This window comes from Euprymna scolopes, chromosome 26 (assembly GCF_053919585.1).
Source record: "Euprymna scolopes isolate OS-2025 chromosome 26, ASM5391958v1, whole genome shotgun sequence".
NCBI lineage: Eukaryota > Metazoa > Mollusca > Cephalopoda > Sepiida > Sepiolidae > Euprymna > Euprymna scolopes.
In genome coordinates, this window is record NC_136507.1 from 93,447,798 (window position 1) to 93,463,808 (window position 16,011).

The following is a 16,011-nucleotide window of genomic DNA, read 5'->3' on the forward strand; positions in this document are numbered from 1 at the left end:
AAAAGGAAATGGAATCATGTCGTATTTTCTAGGGCGACAATTCTATCGTTCCACTCTGTATTTCTATGCACGTCTGTTTCCAGAAGAAAATAGGGACGCAGAGAAAGAAAACTGTGTGGTTGTGTTTTTATAGTACATACGAGTTTTCAGCACTAAATATTTTAACTTCTCTGATTGCTAGAAAGAAGCTGCAGATTAAAGAGTATATACACAAGCACAAATTTTGTAATATAGACTTTTGTCATATATATATATATATATATATATATATATATATATATATATATATATATATATATATATATATATATATAAGGTGAGGAGTTATAATTGTGAAATTATCAAGTTTACATAGGAGGAAACATAACAAAATCCAATTTTTTCATGTACGATCCTTTCGGAAACGATATCATTTTATTTATTCGATATTTGCAAATAAAAGCATCGAGAAATAATTAGAATATTTCCAGATATCGTCTCATAATCAGCATAAAAGGTGGGTGGGAGGAGAAAGACACCAAATTTTTTTAACAAGCTTATCGAAGTTAATTCAGTTGTAGAATCTTAATGAGTTAGTGTTTCCATGTTGCTTAACCCCCCCCCCCCCGTAAGGAGGCCTCTCGGTGTCCGAACCATTCATTAGTAAAGGTATTTTAAAAATATATCTTTACTAGCTCTAGGTTAACAACAGCTATTGAGCTTTTCATAACTACAATATTTCCTGCTCTTATACAACTTGTCTAGAATACTATCCTTTTTTGTTGATTGGGACAGAATAGACTAAATGTATCATTAGAACAAATACTACACTTTTTTACTTGTCAGAAAGTCACTTCTTTATTTCTCTCTCACTTTGGTTTTAGTAATGGTCGAAGTCGTAACAGAGAGCGGACGCGCACATGCAAATGCATGCGAATTGACGTCACCGGCAAAGAAAAAGATCACAAAAAATAGAAAGAGCACATTAGCGAAGACGATCACATTAGAGACGTGGATGACGTTCGAGAACACGTTAGAGACATGGGTGATGTCATAGCCGTAACGAGGAGTCACGCGTGGCGAGTGAATGAGGAAATAAATGTCATTATTACAACGGGAAACAGTGAGTTTAAGTTCTTTCCTATTTTTGTCTACTTTGCGACTGAGGCTACAACGTATTGGGTAGCATTACAAATTATCTACATTATTAAAGCTTGTTATAAACTAACATCAGCGTCCAAGTGATTTTGTTTACAGTCAATCAAATATCAGGTTTTTCGACAACGACTACGACGACGACGACAACGACGATGCGTTTGTATATTTATACACCCCACGATTAATCGAAATTGTTCAGTTAGTGGATTTAATGATTAGAAATTTAATAGTATCCAATTGTCTGTATTTTTGAGATGAGGTGTTTTCATTTATTGAGATTGTCGGACTGACTTCCCCATCTTGGTTGTTATAGTCACAACGTTTCGGCCGTTTTGCCCTCCGGCCTTCACAGTGACATATGGCCGAGTGGTCCTAGACGTTGTATCAAAGTTTACAGTTACTCAAAGGTGCTGAGTTCAATCCTGAACGAAGGCAGTGAAAAGTAACATTCAAAACAGAGAATCAGCAACTATTTCCCAGCGCCTAGCTGGAGTCTGAACACGGTACCCTCGTAATAATAATAAAGGGTTGGGTTCGAGACTCCTAACAAACGGTTCCCCAGTTCGATACAAAACACCTGATGAAGACCGGAGGGCAAAACGGCCGAAACGTGACTATAACAACCAAGATGAGGAAGTCAGTCCGACAATCTCAATAAATTAATAGTATCCAATACAAAAATAACACACTCGTAAAAGATATGAAATCATGTATTACTGTTGTGGAGACTAACCCGTACACAATAGATAAACACTCCTAACGGTAGAAAAGTACTGAAAGGTACCGCTCCAGAGAGTCACTCGTAGTTGCCATATTGGCATTAATTATTGCAACTCTATGTTCTCTATGTATTTTGTCTTGTTGTAAGTACAAATACCTTTTCAAAACTATATCCGTGTCTGAGTGACCTTTCCGGGCCACAGCAGTTACATAATGGAGGGGCTCTATATCAATAGCAAGCAAGTGAGCTAGTGTGGATTTTGACAAGTATCGCACTGAGTACATGTCATAATGACCCAACGCTATAAAACAGCATCATCTCCAGGGGTGAATCAAAGAGAGATGACGTAAAGTTCAGGCACGGGCAGCAGGTCAAACGGCGTAGACACAACAGGACATGAGGGGAAAGTAAAGTAATGACGTCATGCTTTCGAGTTGAAAGAAAAGAAGCTTTTTAAACGAGTCTGTCCATGGAAGCCGAACTGGAGAAAAATAATGCGAGTCTTCCAAGGGTTGCGCTAGATAGTTGGCAAATAATGTAGAAAGAAAACTTTGATAATCGCCAAGTGCGAAATATTACCCCAGAGAAATCTGTTTGTATGTCACTCATTTTATTTACGTAAGAAGATAAGTTAACTAATTTGCTAACAACGTTAGTGTTCTTTCCTGTGTGAGTCAATATTCTCCAGAAATAAAACCTTAGAAACTCCTAGGAGTGTTTCTGTATTTCTTTCTGCATAAAAAGTTTTATTCGTCTAGCAAAACTGATGAGACGATCGACAGTCAACTATCGAATGCAGCGACCACAACAAAAAGAATCATGCGACAGTGAAAAATCGATGAAAAATCGAAGCAACGATGAGCGGCGACAAAAGGCTAACTTATAAAGAAGTTTTCTTTGCTTGATAAAAAAAAAAAAACATGCTCGCATTTTTCAGGTATTTTTAAAGTTTACTCCCGCTTTTCTGTGTTCGAATTAAGTTGGAATCGAGAGGCGCGCTTATTTCGACGTTCGATCCTTACAGTGGTTGGGGAGAAAAAGGTAGATCTTTATTTTGCTCTGCACTTGTGTATCCAGAGACTTGTATGTGCGTATTTTGTGTTAAAGACCAAGAAATAAACAATTAGCTAATATAGCATTATTATCTCTCTCCCCCAATTACATATTCGCCAAATAAAATCCCTGAAAAAAAGCCATCGAATATCTCCTTGTGACCACTTTCTTTGTGAAAAAAGCTTATTTCTATAGCAACCACTAGATGAAACAGCGATGACAAAATGAAGCAACTGCAAAAAAGAGACAACGTATAAAAACGCTGCACATACGCGGTATGATTAAATGAATGCTTTTATTTTGTTATTGAAAATGTTACAGTGATATACCAGCATGAAACTGATGTTATAATTATCATATGTTTAGCTGAAACTCAAATTAAAAATCTTCTTCAAACCGATCATTTGCACTGGCTCAACGAGGAGGGCATCGTCTGTGAGAATTCGCCTGATTGAGCTGAGCTTCAAACTTGAACCACTATTCTCTATGAATTTGAAAGATGTCAGAATTATTACATCTTTAACTGAAACTCTTATAAATATCCCCTTTAAACCGATCATCTGCACTGGCTCAACGAGGATGGCATCGTCTGGTAGAATTCGCCTCGTCGAGCTGAGCTGCAAACTTGAACGACTATTCTATACGAATTTGAAAGATGTTAACATTGTAATATGTTTAACTGAAACTCCTATGAATATCTTTCTTAAACGGATCATCTGCACTGTCTCAACGAGGAGGGCATGGTCTGTGAGAATGCATCTTGTTGAGCTGAGCTGCAAACTTGGCCCACTATTCAGTGGCGTAGCTAGACCTTTTGCCGCCCGGGGCGGTAGTAAAATTTGCCCCCCCCCCGGCATTTGGGGGGGGGGGATTCGTCCATGGAAAATTCGCCCATGGAAAATTCGTCCATTATTTGCTAGGTAGGAAAACTGGTCCATTATTATTAACATTTATTCTGTAGTTGCTTAATTTTCATACCTTGCGAAAATTAGTTCTACGGTATCTAATTTTCCTAAATTCAATTAAATTAAAATTAAAATATGAAAACTGATTTTAAATATTTTTTATTCATTTGAGATTTTATCTGTTTTCCTTTTGTTTTAAGTAGATGGTGGGGGTTACCCGAGGTGATTTTGTCCGATCCCCCAGCTATCAATTGTAAAGTTTACAAGGAGTTATAAAAAGTATGCTACAAAAACAAACGTTTGATACTTTCAAAGTCTTAGCCTCATGAATTGGACAGTAATAAAATTAATGAATTCAAACTTTCGCATCTAATCTCATTTCCTCTTTGATGTCGGTGTATATACACCCAAATATCCAACTCTCTTTTCGCACCTATTCGATAAAAATTTATATGAAAGTTCCCCTTTAAGTATGAATTTGTTAGCATTTTTATCGATTTTCCCCTTTTACCATCTCAAAATGCCGCCCCCATGCCGCCTCCCCCCCCCCGACGCTAAGAAAATAGGGACACATTTTTTCTGATTCCGATAACCCCCAAAATTCCGATTTTTTACAACCATTTTGGTATAAAATTTCATATTTTTTGTTAGCTTTTGTTTATTTTGATTTATTTATTCTACTTTCTATTTTTACTCTCTCAAAATGCCGCCCCCTGACATATGCCGCTCGCAAACTAGGGACACCTTTTTGCGATTCCAATAACTACAAAAGTTCCCATTTTTTACAACCTTTTCGATGTAAAATTTCAGATTTTTTGTTAGCATTTTTTTCGATTTTCCCCTTTTACCATCTCAAAATGCCACCCCCATGCCGCCCCCATGCCGCCCCCATGCCGCCCCATGCCGCCCCCCCCTGACGCTCAGAAAATAGGGACACATTTTATCTGATTCCGATACCCCCCAAAATTCCGATTTTTTACAACCTTTTTAGTATAAAATTTCATATTTTTTGTTAACTTTTGTTTATTTTTATTTATTTATTCTACTTTCTATTTTTACCCTCTCAAAATGCCGCCCCCTCAGGTGTGCCGCCCAGGGCGGCCCGCCCCCCGCCCCCTAGCTACGCCAGTGCCACTATTCTATATGAATGTGAAAGATGTTAGCGTTGTAATATATCAACTGAATCTCATACAAATGTAGTTTGACTTCTTAAACAGACAATCGAGAATGCTTGAACGCGATACAAAGTCAAGTATCAAGTCCTTGTTAATTTGCTATTTTAATTAACTGTTGAAATTGCCGTAAGATTTGAGAAATTCAAGTTGAACTTCAATTCCAATTTTGTCGATAATAAACTATGTAATATACTAATTTGGTGTGTGATCACGGCACAAACGAAAGGATGATGTTGGGTGATTATCTGTCTGTCTCTCACCGGCAAAGCAATTAAAACAAAGCTCTATACGAAGATTTTCCAGCTGGCAATAACATGATTATTTTCAGGTCTAATGTAAACAAATTCTTGTTGAGCCGTCCTCGTAAATAATCAATTTCTGCCCAATTTCCACCATTATCGATTATCCCAGTATTAACTCATTAACCTTGATTCTCGGGTGTCTTCTGGGCCTTGATAAACGGTGACTCCCTCTTGAAAAATAGGAGATATAAACAAAACTTTTTTCTAGAAAATTTTCTTAAGAATTTAATGGGGGTATTAATTTTGTATAAATTTCTTTATATATTCAACTATTTATTCAACTATTTATTCATGGAGTTTGGTTTGGTTGTTTTGTTTTCCGATATATCAACAAATTGCGGGTTATTTTATGTCGAATTCGGTAATTTTGGGAAACAGTTTTATGTTTCAAGTTTTTTTTTTATATATTTACATATTTAATTACGGTGTTTGGTTTGATTGTTTTGTTTTACAGGATATTAACATTTTTCATATTATTTAATGCCAAATCCAGAAATTTTGCTTCAAGTTTTTTCATATATTATTTAATTAATTGTAATTCTTTTGAGATGAGTAATTTGTATTATTTATCCATTTGCTTATTGCGGACTGTTATCCTCATCTTTTAGTTGTTTCGGCCATGCGTTCCTCTGGCATTCGTCAGGTGGTTACCCACGACAGGATAGGAACTCCGAATCTCCTAACTGCATCCTCAGCAATTACTGCCTTCCATAGTTGTTGTCGTCTCACCACGTTTTGGCCAACTAAGTCTCTGACCGGCTTTGAGTAGAATTGAAACCGCTATCTTCAGATAAATCTCACCTGGAGCCGTAGATATTCCACTGTGCTATTTCAATAGTAATAGTAATTGTGGCCTGGTAGACGAACAAAAAACTATCTTAAAAACTTGTTTTCTATAGGTTTTCGCATGTGCTCAGAACGAATATCGCATTTAATTTTTCCGCAAATAAGTATTTTTACGGGTATTAAGCAATGTAGTTATTTATGTTATAATTGGTGGCCATTGTTGTACGCGCAATATATCGAAAATAATTAATATCTGGAAAAATACTTATTTTTGGAAAAATTAAATGCAATATTCGCTTTCAGCACACCTAAAAACCTATTGAAAAGATTTATAAGATATGTTTTGTGCTTGTCTACCAGACCACAATAAACGCCACTCTTAAGAAATAACAGGTCATCTCAAAAAGATTGCCATAAAGTGGGTGCTCATTTTACGTTAAATTAATTTAGAAAAGTGACCACCTTACTTTTTGAAACAATAATGTGCGACCTTAAGGAAAATTGTCACATAGCTCACTACACAATTCAGATCATTAACTTTCCAACAAGCCTTCATTTGTTAAATTCTGATCAATAGTCGCCGAGATTAGGAACTTATAAAATTGCCAAAAACGTGGTATATCTCTATATGGATATATTTATACTCGTAGCAAAATTGAATATTGGGATGCTCATATATTTGGTTCTATAGAACAAAACTTTTTAGAGATTATAATACTATTCTATGGTTAAAATATATATATATATATATATATATATATATAAATATATATATATAAATATATATATATATATAAATATATATATATAAATATATATATATATAAATATATATATATAAATATATATATATATAAATATATATATATAAATATATATATATAAATATATATATATAAATATATATATATATATAAATATATATATATAAATATATATATATATATAAATATATATATATATATAAATATATATATATATTTATATATATATAAATATATATATTTAAATATATAAATATATATAAATATATATATTTAAATATATATATATATATATATATATATATATATATATATATATATATATATATATAGTAAGTTATAAAAATATATATGGCCATTAAGCTACACAGAATATTCCGCATTTCATCCAGGCTAGGATTCGTCAAACGAATCCTAGCGTGAATGAAACGCTAAATTGCCATAATTTTTTTTATAAATTACTAACTAGCTCTACCTATGTATTGACCACTGTTGAAATAAATACTTAAAGTTCACGCATAAAATAATAGTTTAGTATATTAATTTATGTGATTAAATAAAGTAGTCATATATATATATATATATATATATATATATATATATATATATATATATATATAGGCGAATTCAATATTGAAATGCTCATATCTTTGGTTCTATGGGGCAAACTACATGTAAATTTGCAGGGTGTTTGAAGAGTATAATACTATTCTATTGTTAAAATTTTATGACAATTGCTAAAAATATATGCATACATTTACCTACATTTTTATAATAGTGTTCTGGAAGGCTAGCTTAAGTTTTGCTGCTTTGGGATGAATTTTGCTTAGTTTTTTTTTTTTTTTTGCTTGGTTCTTTCCCTGTTGCCTTGCAAGGCTACTTATATATATATATATATATATATATATATATATATATATATATATATATATGTGTGTGTGTGTGTGTGTGTGTGTGTGTGTGTGTGTGTGTGTGTGTGAACAATTAGTTAATAAAACATGTTAAAAAACACGTTGAAAAAGAGTTTAAAATATATTTAATTTTAAAAAAGAAACACTAAATAAGTGGATAGTCCTTAATCCGCGGAGTTTCGAAGAAATACTTTCCTTCTCATCAAAGGGTAGGAATTAGCAAAATGCGGGATCATATTTTGCTTGCAAAAGTATTTAATGAAACTACAGGTCATAAATCTTACTTCATAACAAAAAGTGAAGCAGAGGGAATAGAGTGAATAAAAAAGTGATTTCACGTGAATGGATAGTCTGGTGAAGAGTAAAATATCCAATGACGGTAAAATCCAAAAATGCGAAATCCAAAAAAGTTAGTTTAATTTCCATTCGCACAAGTAAAATCCAAGGCGTAATTGGATGATGATCGAAAGTAATCCAAATGGCAGAAATCCGTGGAATAATTCACAAATAGGTACAAGGAAAGGGGAATGGATTCCAATAATATTATTAAAAGAAAGATAAAATGTACGTAAAAAAAGGAATGGAAGAAATATAAAACTCGACTGTCGGGGCAGAACTAAATTAAGAAAAATGAGTGAAGAAGATGAAGAAAAAGCATTTAGTGGTGATTGAATTAATTTTAAAATAGAAAAGCCATTGTCAAAAAGACAAGATGACGTTAAAGGCGCCAAAATTTTAAGCAAAAAAGGGGTCAACTGAAATCTACAATTTATTACTTAAGAATTAAATTATCAGCAGGAGTTATTAAAGGACGCCAAATGAAATAAGAAGAAAGATAAAATAATTACATGCACATGAATATACATACATACATACATACATACATATATATATATGAATACATACAATTACATCTATTGACTATGCCTCGATTTTTTTTAAATTGTAGATGTGATATCTACCGCCTGCATACCAGCAGTAACTATCTTAATAGTATGACGCGTTGCTTGTCACATCGTAGAATGTAGAAATGGATTAAAAAAAATTTAAAAAGACATAAGAATTTTAAAAAATCGAGGCATAGTCAATAGATTGTGCCGTGGACATATGGTTAGGTCGTCAGTATTGCACACTTCATGCGTGCGACGACCTGGGTTCGCGCCTATGTCGGAGCACGTCACTGATGAGATGCAGTACATCGAAACCCACTTTGAGTCTGGCGTTGTCCGTTGTCGATGCAATTGCTCGATTCTATCTAATTCTGCGTTCTATCGTTATCGTGAAATGTGTATGTGAACGGGTATTTATATATATATATATATATATATATATATATATATATATATATATATATATATATATATATATATATATTCTAAAGAAGGTTGGAGCAAAAACATATAAAAATAATAATAAAGAATGCAATTTAAATTGCCGAAAAAAATTTAACCTATCGCAGATTTAGCACTGCATAAACCGACTTCTAAAACGTCCACAATTACAAAAGAAAATTTAACTATATACGGATAAAAAAGAAAAAAATACTTAACTAAAATTGTTAAATAGAAATAGACTTAGCACTTGCATAAGCCAACTTCTCAAAATACATATATATACGAGTAGACGGTTGGAGGTTACATTGGCTGAAACCTTGTGAGAATAAAAGAAAATTAGTTCGAATAGTACAAATAATAGAAATCACATTTCTTATCTGAAATTCTTCGATTGATTTATTTCTCAGACCAAGAGACTATCGCAATAAACAAAGAGATAGCATGCCGTAATTGTTAATTGGCTGTTACAATTAAATTTGTGAATTGCTTTGAGGTTGACATATTCCAACGAACAAGATTTCGGGACTTGCCTCCAATGAAATGTCGTTGATCATATCTGAATGTTCGATTTTTCCTACAAAAATTCTAATTGATTCGATTGAGATGTCATTTTTATTCATAGTACTAGTTGATATAATTGATGTAATGAAAAATTGTAGTAATCGATTTGCTTTTTCACCTCTACTTTTTTGTATCAGCTCGGTGCAAATGTTTTTACCGATTTAAAATTTAATCTTGAAAATGGAAAAAATATGTTTTGAAAATTTTTATTTATTAAATAAAAATTAAGTATAACATTATAATAAAAAAGAGAGATATAAAACATGCATGGGTACGATGCAAATTGTCAAAGCAATCGATCCAGTGGTTATTTAGATTTTAGGTAATTAACAAAAATACATTTCACATTATAGGAGACAATAGGAGTGGAAAATGAATTCACAAAGCTCCATTGAAATTTGTTGATCTTTATATTATCCCGATAAGTCTCCCCTTATAGAATTGAATTTACTCTCTTCTTCTAACTAGCCTCGTTATATATATGCTAGACTACCCGTAACCCGTTGGGTCAGTATGTTATATTAGCTATGAAATTAATGTATGAGCGTGACACTTGTGACGTAAAGAAAACAGTTTTTGTGACATAACAGAAACATTTCTATGAAAGTATATTAAAATGAAAAAAGAATATAAATAGACTTCTATGAGTCGTTCTGTTTATAATTGTTCAATTTTGAAAGAAAAAATTTACAGTCATTGAATTATAAAAGGTTTGCCATACTTATAGATAAATGCGCACTGAACAGATACCATAACACTTACAGTTAAATTCAAATTTTGATATATCTTTTTTAAATGAAAGTTTTAGTTGAAAGTACAGAATAGTTAAAAAAAAAAAAACACTCTCCCATGTTAAGAATGGCTTTTTAAATAGAAAATGAAAATAAAATGTAACTTTTTATTCATTTATTTTAAACAAACATTCATGACCCATTGGGTCAAATATTTAATTTATGTTAATAATAGGGTCAATATAACTAATTAAGACAATGCGGAAATGAACGATGTAAAAAAAAGCAGACAGTATTAACAATTGTTTATTTGGATAATTGAAATGCGAAAAAAAACAATTGGGACGCTTAAAACGTACACAGTAAAACAATACGTTTTATTGTCGCGTTAATTATTTATTTGTAACGCAAATTAAAAAAAACATATTTTCGGGGTTATTTATTTATGTTGGTAGTGTAGAAGAAAATGCATGAATGTTTTAAGAAAGGTGCAATAAAAAATGGAGAATAAATTAAAGAAAAAAGGAAGGCGGTGGGTAAATCGCCGTTGTAAAATGCTCTTATGTTTGTCAACGGGTTAAATTAGATTTATTTGTAAGAAAATTGCGTTAAAATAACTTAAATCTAATACGGAAATGAACGATGTAAAAAAAAGCAGAAAATATTAACAATTGTTTATTTGGATAATTTAAACGTGAAAAAGAAAAATTGGGACGCTGAAAACGTACACAGTAAAACAATACTTTTTATTGTCGCGTTGATTATTAATTTGTAACGCAATTAAAAAAACATATTTTCGTGGTTATTTATCTATTTTGATAGTGTAGAAGAAAACATATGACTGTTTTTAAGAAAGGTGTATTAAAAAATGGAGAATAAAAAAAAAATGAAGGCGGAAAATCGCCGTTGTAAATTGTTCTTATGGTTGTCAACGGGTCAAAGTTGATTTATTAGTAAGAAAATTGCGACAGTATAGTTGTAATACAGAACAGTTGCAAAACATCTCCATCCTTCCCATGTTAAATAATAATTTCTAAATAATAACGTTAATATTTCAGTGCGCAGGTCAAATTATGCAAAAGTAGCGATTTGTGTTTATTTGTTTATGCTGTTATGGGTTTATGCTTATGTACACATGCGCAACCGGAAGTCGTAAACCGGATATGGGGTTACAACATCCATTCCAAGGTAATTTGAGTTTTATAATTATATATATATATATATATATATATATATATACATGTGCGTGTGTTTATAGTGCAAGTTTAATTTAAGTAACACAAACTCCAATAGCTCTATAGAGTAAGAACAGAGCTATAATAAACTATATTTAATGTAAGTAAACAAAATTCTCGCAAATCAACGATAATATCAGTTTTTAATTTGCATGCAAGTGTTTTAGTCTACCACCAAGATATCTGTAATATTTAAAATATATGAAACATTTTATTTCTGGGTGAGGCCGTCCTCAGTGTGCCTAAATAAGTAGCTAACCCTAACCCAGACGAGCAAAGAAGCGTGTTACATCTCGTTCATAATAACAGTGACCTTTACTATCTGTAACGTGATTCCATCTTTCAACGAACTTATAAGTGCATCGCTTGTAACATTCTTTAGAGTTTGGTGTAAAACATGAATCTAATTAATATTCAGTGTCCTCTTTTTTTTTTTTTTTTGTATGGCATAATCACGTTGACACACCGGTTCTCCTCAGATAACCGAAGTTAAGTAACCTTGGGCCTGGTTGATACCAGGTGGGTGACCAATTTGGGAATTCCAGGCGCTGTATGTAGGAGGACGTCGACATCTCCCTGCACGAGCTGCAAAAAAACTAACGTTGTCATCTCTCTTAACGAGGATATATGTGCGACTGGGAACCGCTTGTGAATTTCATAATCCCATACAACTTCCTCCTTTGGAGGAAACCGATTAAACACGCATAGATTTAGTGCCGTTTCCATTTCCACGATGTCCTCTTGTGATGTTAACCTACAGCCATCTAAATGGCTTTTTAAACCTCGAAATTAGTGACAATCCGAGGAAGCAAGATCAGAAAAATTAAAACTCCATATGAATTTATATTTATATATATATACTAGCAAGGCGCCCGGCACTGCCCGGTCGTAAACTACGCCTAAATATATTTTGCTTAATGCAGATTTCGTATTAATTACTATATCATACTAGCAGTTCAGCCCGGCTTTGCTCGGGCCTTATGTACTGTTCATAACGTTTTATGCATTTGTATATATTAAAAAGTGTAATATATAATTGGCCTCCTTAACTACTACAGAGAAAAGTTGCTAGAGACCGCAGAGGTCATTTTTCTTTCTTTTTTTTTTTTTTACTTTCGCCCTAAGTTTGACCCCTTAACATTTATTGTTTTTGTCTCAAATCAAATTAAAATGTCTGACTCATATCCAAATAACCTACATCTAAAATTTCAAGTGTTTGGACCCAGAACTGGCAGAGGGGTTTTGTAAAATCTGCGAAGGTAAACCCTTTCAACTTTGACCTCTTGGCAGCCAAATTTTCGCCCCAAAACTGATTAAAAACTTGCTGAAAGTCTGAATACTCTTTATGTAAAATTTCAAATGTTTAGACCAAAAATTGGCTGAATAGTTTGCTAGAGACTGCAAAGGTCAAATCTTTTGAACTTTGACCTCTTGGCAGCCAAATTTTAAGCAAAACAAAAAAAACGATTAAAAAGCTTGCCCTATGTCTGTATACCTTTTATGTCTGTATACCTTTCATGTAAAATTTCAAATATTTAGACAGAAAATTGGGTTAATGCTTTGCTAGAGATCGCAAAGGTAAAAACTTTATAACCCCTTAGGATTTATTGTTTTTGGCTCAAATCAAATTATAACGTTAGATCCATGTCCACGTAAACTATATCTAAAATTTCAAGTGTTTACACCCAAAATTGGTGCAAGAGTTTGGCAGAGTTCTCAAATAGTGTATTTGTCTGAATAGTGTTGAAAGAATTGCAACTAACGATGAAATACACTATTTGTTGCTATCAACCCATTCTTTGAAGTCTTGGTTTTAGTTAAAACAATATATGAATGCTCAATTATGAAATATGCTAATTTTGTAGCTTACAGTTCAAGTCATGTCTTTTTGGCTAAAACTTTATTGGTATATGAACGATTACTGAATTATATAACCCCAGTAAAATTCGGATTACTACAAATATATATATACTAGCATTTCAGCCCGGCGTTGCCCGGGTGTTTGGAGATGTATGCTGAGCAAAAAAAAAAAAAAAAAAAAAACGGTCCATTTTTTTAAATTTGATCCCTATTATGACTCCTTAACATTTATTGTTTGGGGCTCAAATCAAGTTATTAAGTTAGATCCATGTCCAAGAAACCTATATCTAAAATTTCAAGTGTTGGACCCCAGATTGTCAGAGGAGTTTGGTAGAGTTCTCAAAGGTCAAATCGTTGAACTTTGACCTCTTAACAACGAAATTTCTGGGCGAAAACCGATCACATAGATTTTCCCAAATAAAGTTACAAGATTCAATTTGAAATTTATTTATCTTCAAAGTGTACTTTTATAAATTTTACAAAGTAAGGTATGAAAGTTTAATACCTTAATTTGTAAAATGTATAAAAGTGCATTTTGAAGATAAATAAATTTAAAATTGAATCTTGTACCTTTATTTTTAAAGCGTGTAGTAAAAACATTTTGTTTAACAATTTTCATGCTTTGGATGAAATGTTTTTCTAACTTGTATCGTATCTTTTTAAGATTATATTTTATTTAATTTATTAATTTGGATTTAAAAAAAAAGATGAATGTGGCTTTGTGTGTATTTATAAAAACTCTCCTACTCTCTATTTCAGATTGTATTTCTCCTCACACCACAACTCATTTTTGCAACCCCCCTCTTTGTATTATTACAGATCTGAATATTCTCTGTTTCAGTTTGTAATTCTCCTCACACCACAACTCTTTTTTGCAACTCTCTCTTTGTCATACATGTCTGAATAATGAGAAAATCTGAATTTTTTTAACAAAAACTTTAAAATAACTTTTTTGGATTAAATTTTTTAAACTTCTTTCAGAATAGAAAATCTTTACAATTTAATAAGGAACATATTTCATATAGGTTTCATTAAAAATATTCAGTAGATAACGAGAAAAATAGAGATGAAAATTTCAAAAGGACTGTATAACTGGTTACGCTCAATAGTAGTCCTCGCTAGCGAAAGACTTTGTTATTATTATTATTATTATTATTATTATTATTATCATTATTATTATTATTATTATTATTATTTAAAACATTTTGCGTCCTGCGCTTTCGCGCGACGACTAATATAATATAATATATATATATATATATATATAGAGAGAGAGAGAGAGAGAGAGGGAGGGAGAGAGAGAAAGAGATAGATAGATAGATAGATATTGATATATGAACGGTTAATGAATTATATAAACCCAGTAAAATTCGGCATAATCGCGTTGACACACCGGTTCTCGTCAGATCACCGAAGTTAAGCAACGTTGAACCTGGTTAGTACCAGATGGGTGACCATTTAGAAATTCTAGGCGCTGTATGTGCTCTCCACTTATCTCAGAATTTGTTTCCAGTCGTCTTGTACACTTCACTTGCCACTGGTATTTAACAATATCGACTCAGGATAGATGTGGTTGGAGATTGCGCACCTCCTGCCAATAATGATTTTCATGCGAAGCACCCCTTCGTAACCATATGGGTAACCATAGTATGTCAAAGACTGAATAAGCCCCTTATATATATATATATATCTATAATATAAAGCTGAATGTGTGTGTGTGTGCGTGTGTGTGTGTGTGTGTGTGGTCACGAATAGGCTCCTGTATGGTTGACTATTTTAAAAAACTGATTACAAATAATGATAGATGTATCGAGACACAGGAATGGGTATGTTTGATCTGGCAGAACCGTGGTTCATTAAAATTGTGAGGTCTGCGTTCGAGCCTTGCTTCCATAGAATAAAGTCAATGGGGTGAAGAGAAGGGAAAAAAATAGGGGAGTCAGCTGACCGGTTTCGCCCTCGCTTTATCAAAACTGTATCGAGGGATTTGTTTTAGAACAACAAAAAAAAAACGAATGGGAATCGAAAATATGTACGAATAAAAGCACGTTGCGTTACGTTATGTATGGGAAAGAATGTATATATATATATATATATATATATATATATATATATATATATATATATATATATATATATATATATATACAGGGTGGTCACAAAGTCTGGCTACATAATCTACATTTGACCAACCAACTCTGGTGTTCTAACTTCCTTACTTCTCCCATATCTCTCACCATCCATCAAAGACTCTCTGCCTTCCTTGAATCTCTTATGCCACTCAAAAACTGATGCTTGATTCATGTAAGATAATCCAAATCCTGTAGATTATGTAGCCAGACTTTGTGGCCACCCTGTAGATATATATATATATATATATATATATATATATATATATATATATATATATATATATATATATATGTATTAGGTTGGCGCAAAAATAATGTCGTTTTTACATATATAGTTGAATGTAAAAAAAAGCGACATTATTTTTCCACCAACCTAATATATATATATATATATATATATTAAA

At 32.4% G+C, this 16,011-nt stretch overlaps 1 protein-coding gene and 1 pseudogene across 1 annotated transcript in view; one reads left to right on the top strand and one right to left on the bottom strand.

The window, feature by feature from the left end:
- LOC145247845 (polycystin-1-like protein 2) overlaps positions 1–16,011 on the bottom strand; it is a 194,003-nt gene that overhangs the window by 153,591 nt on the left and 24,401 nt on the right. The window lies entirely within an intron of this gene.
- Positions 14,842–14,958, top strand: LOC145248595 (5S ribosomal RNA; annotated as a pseudogene).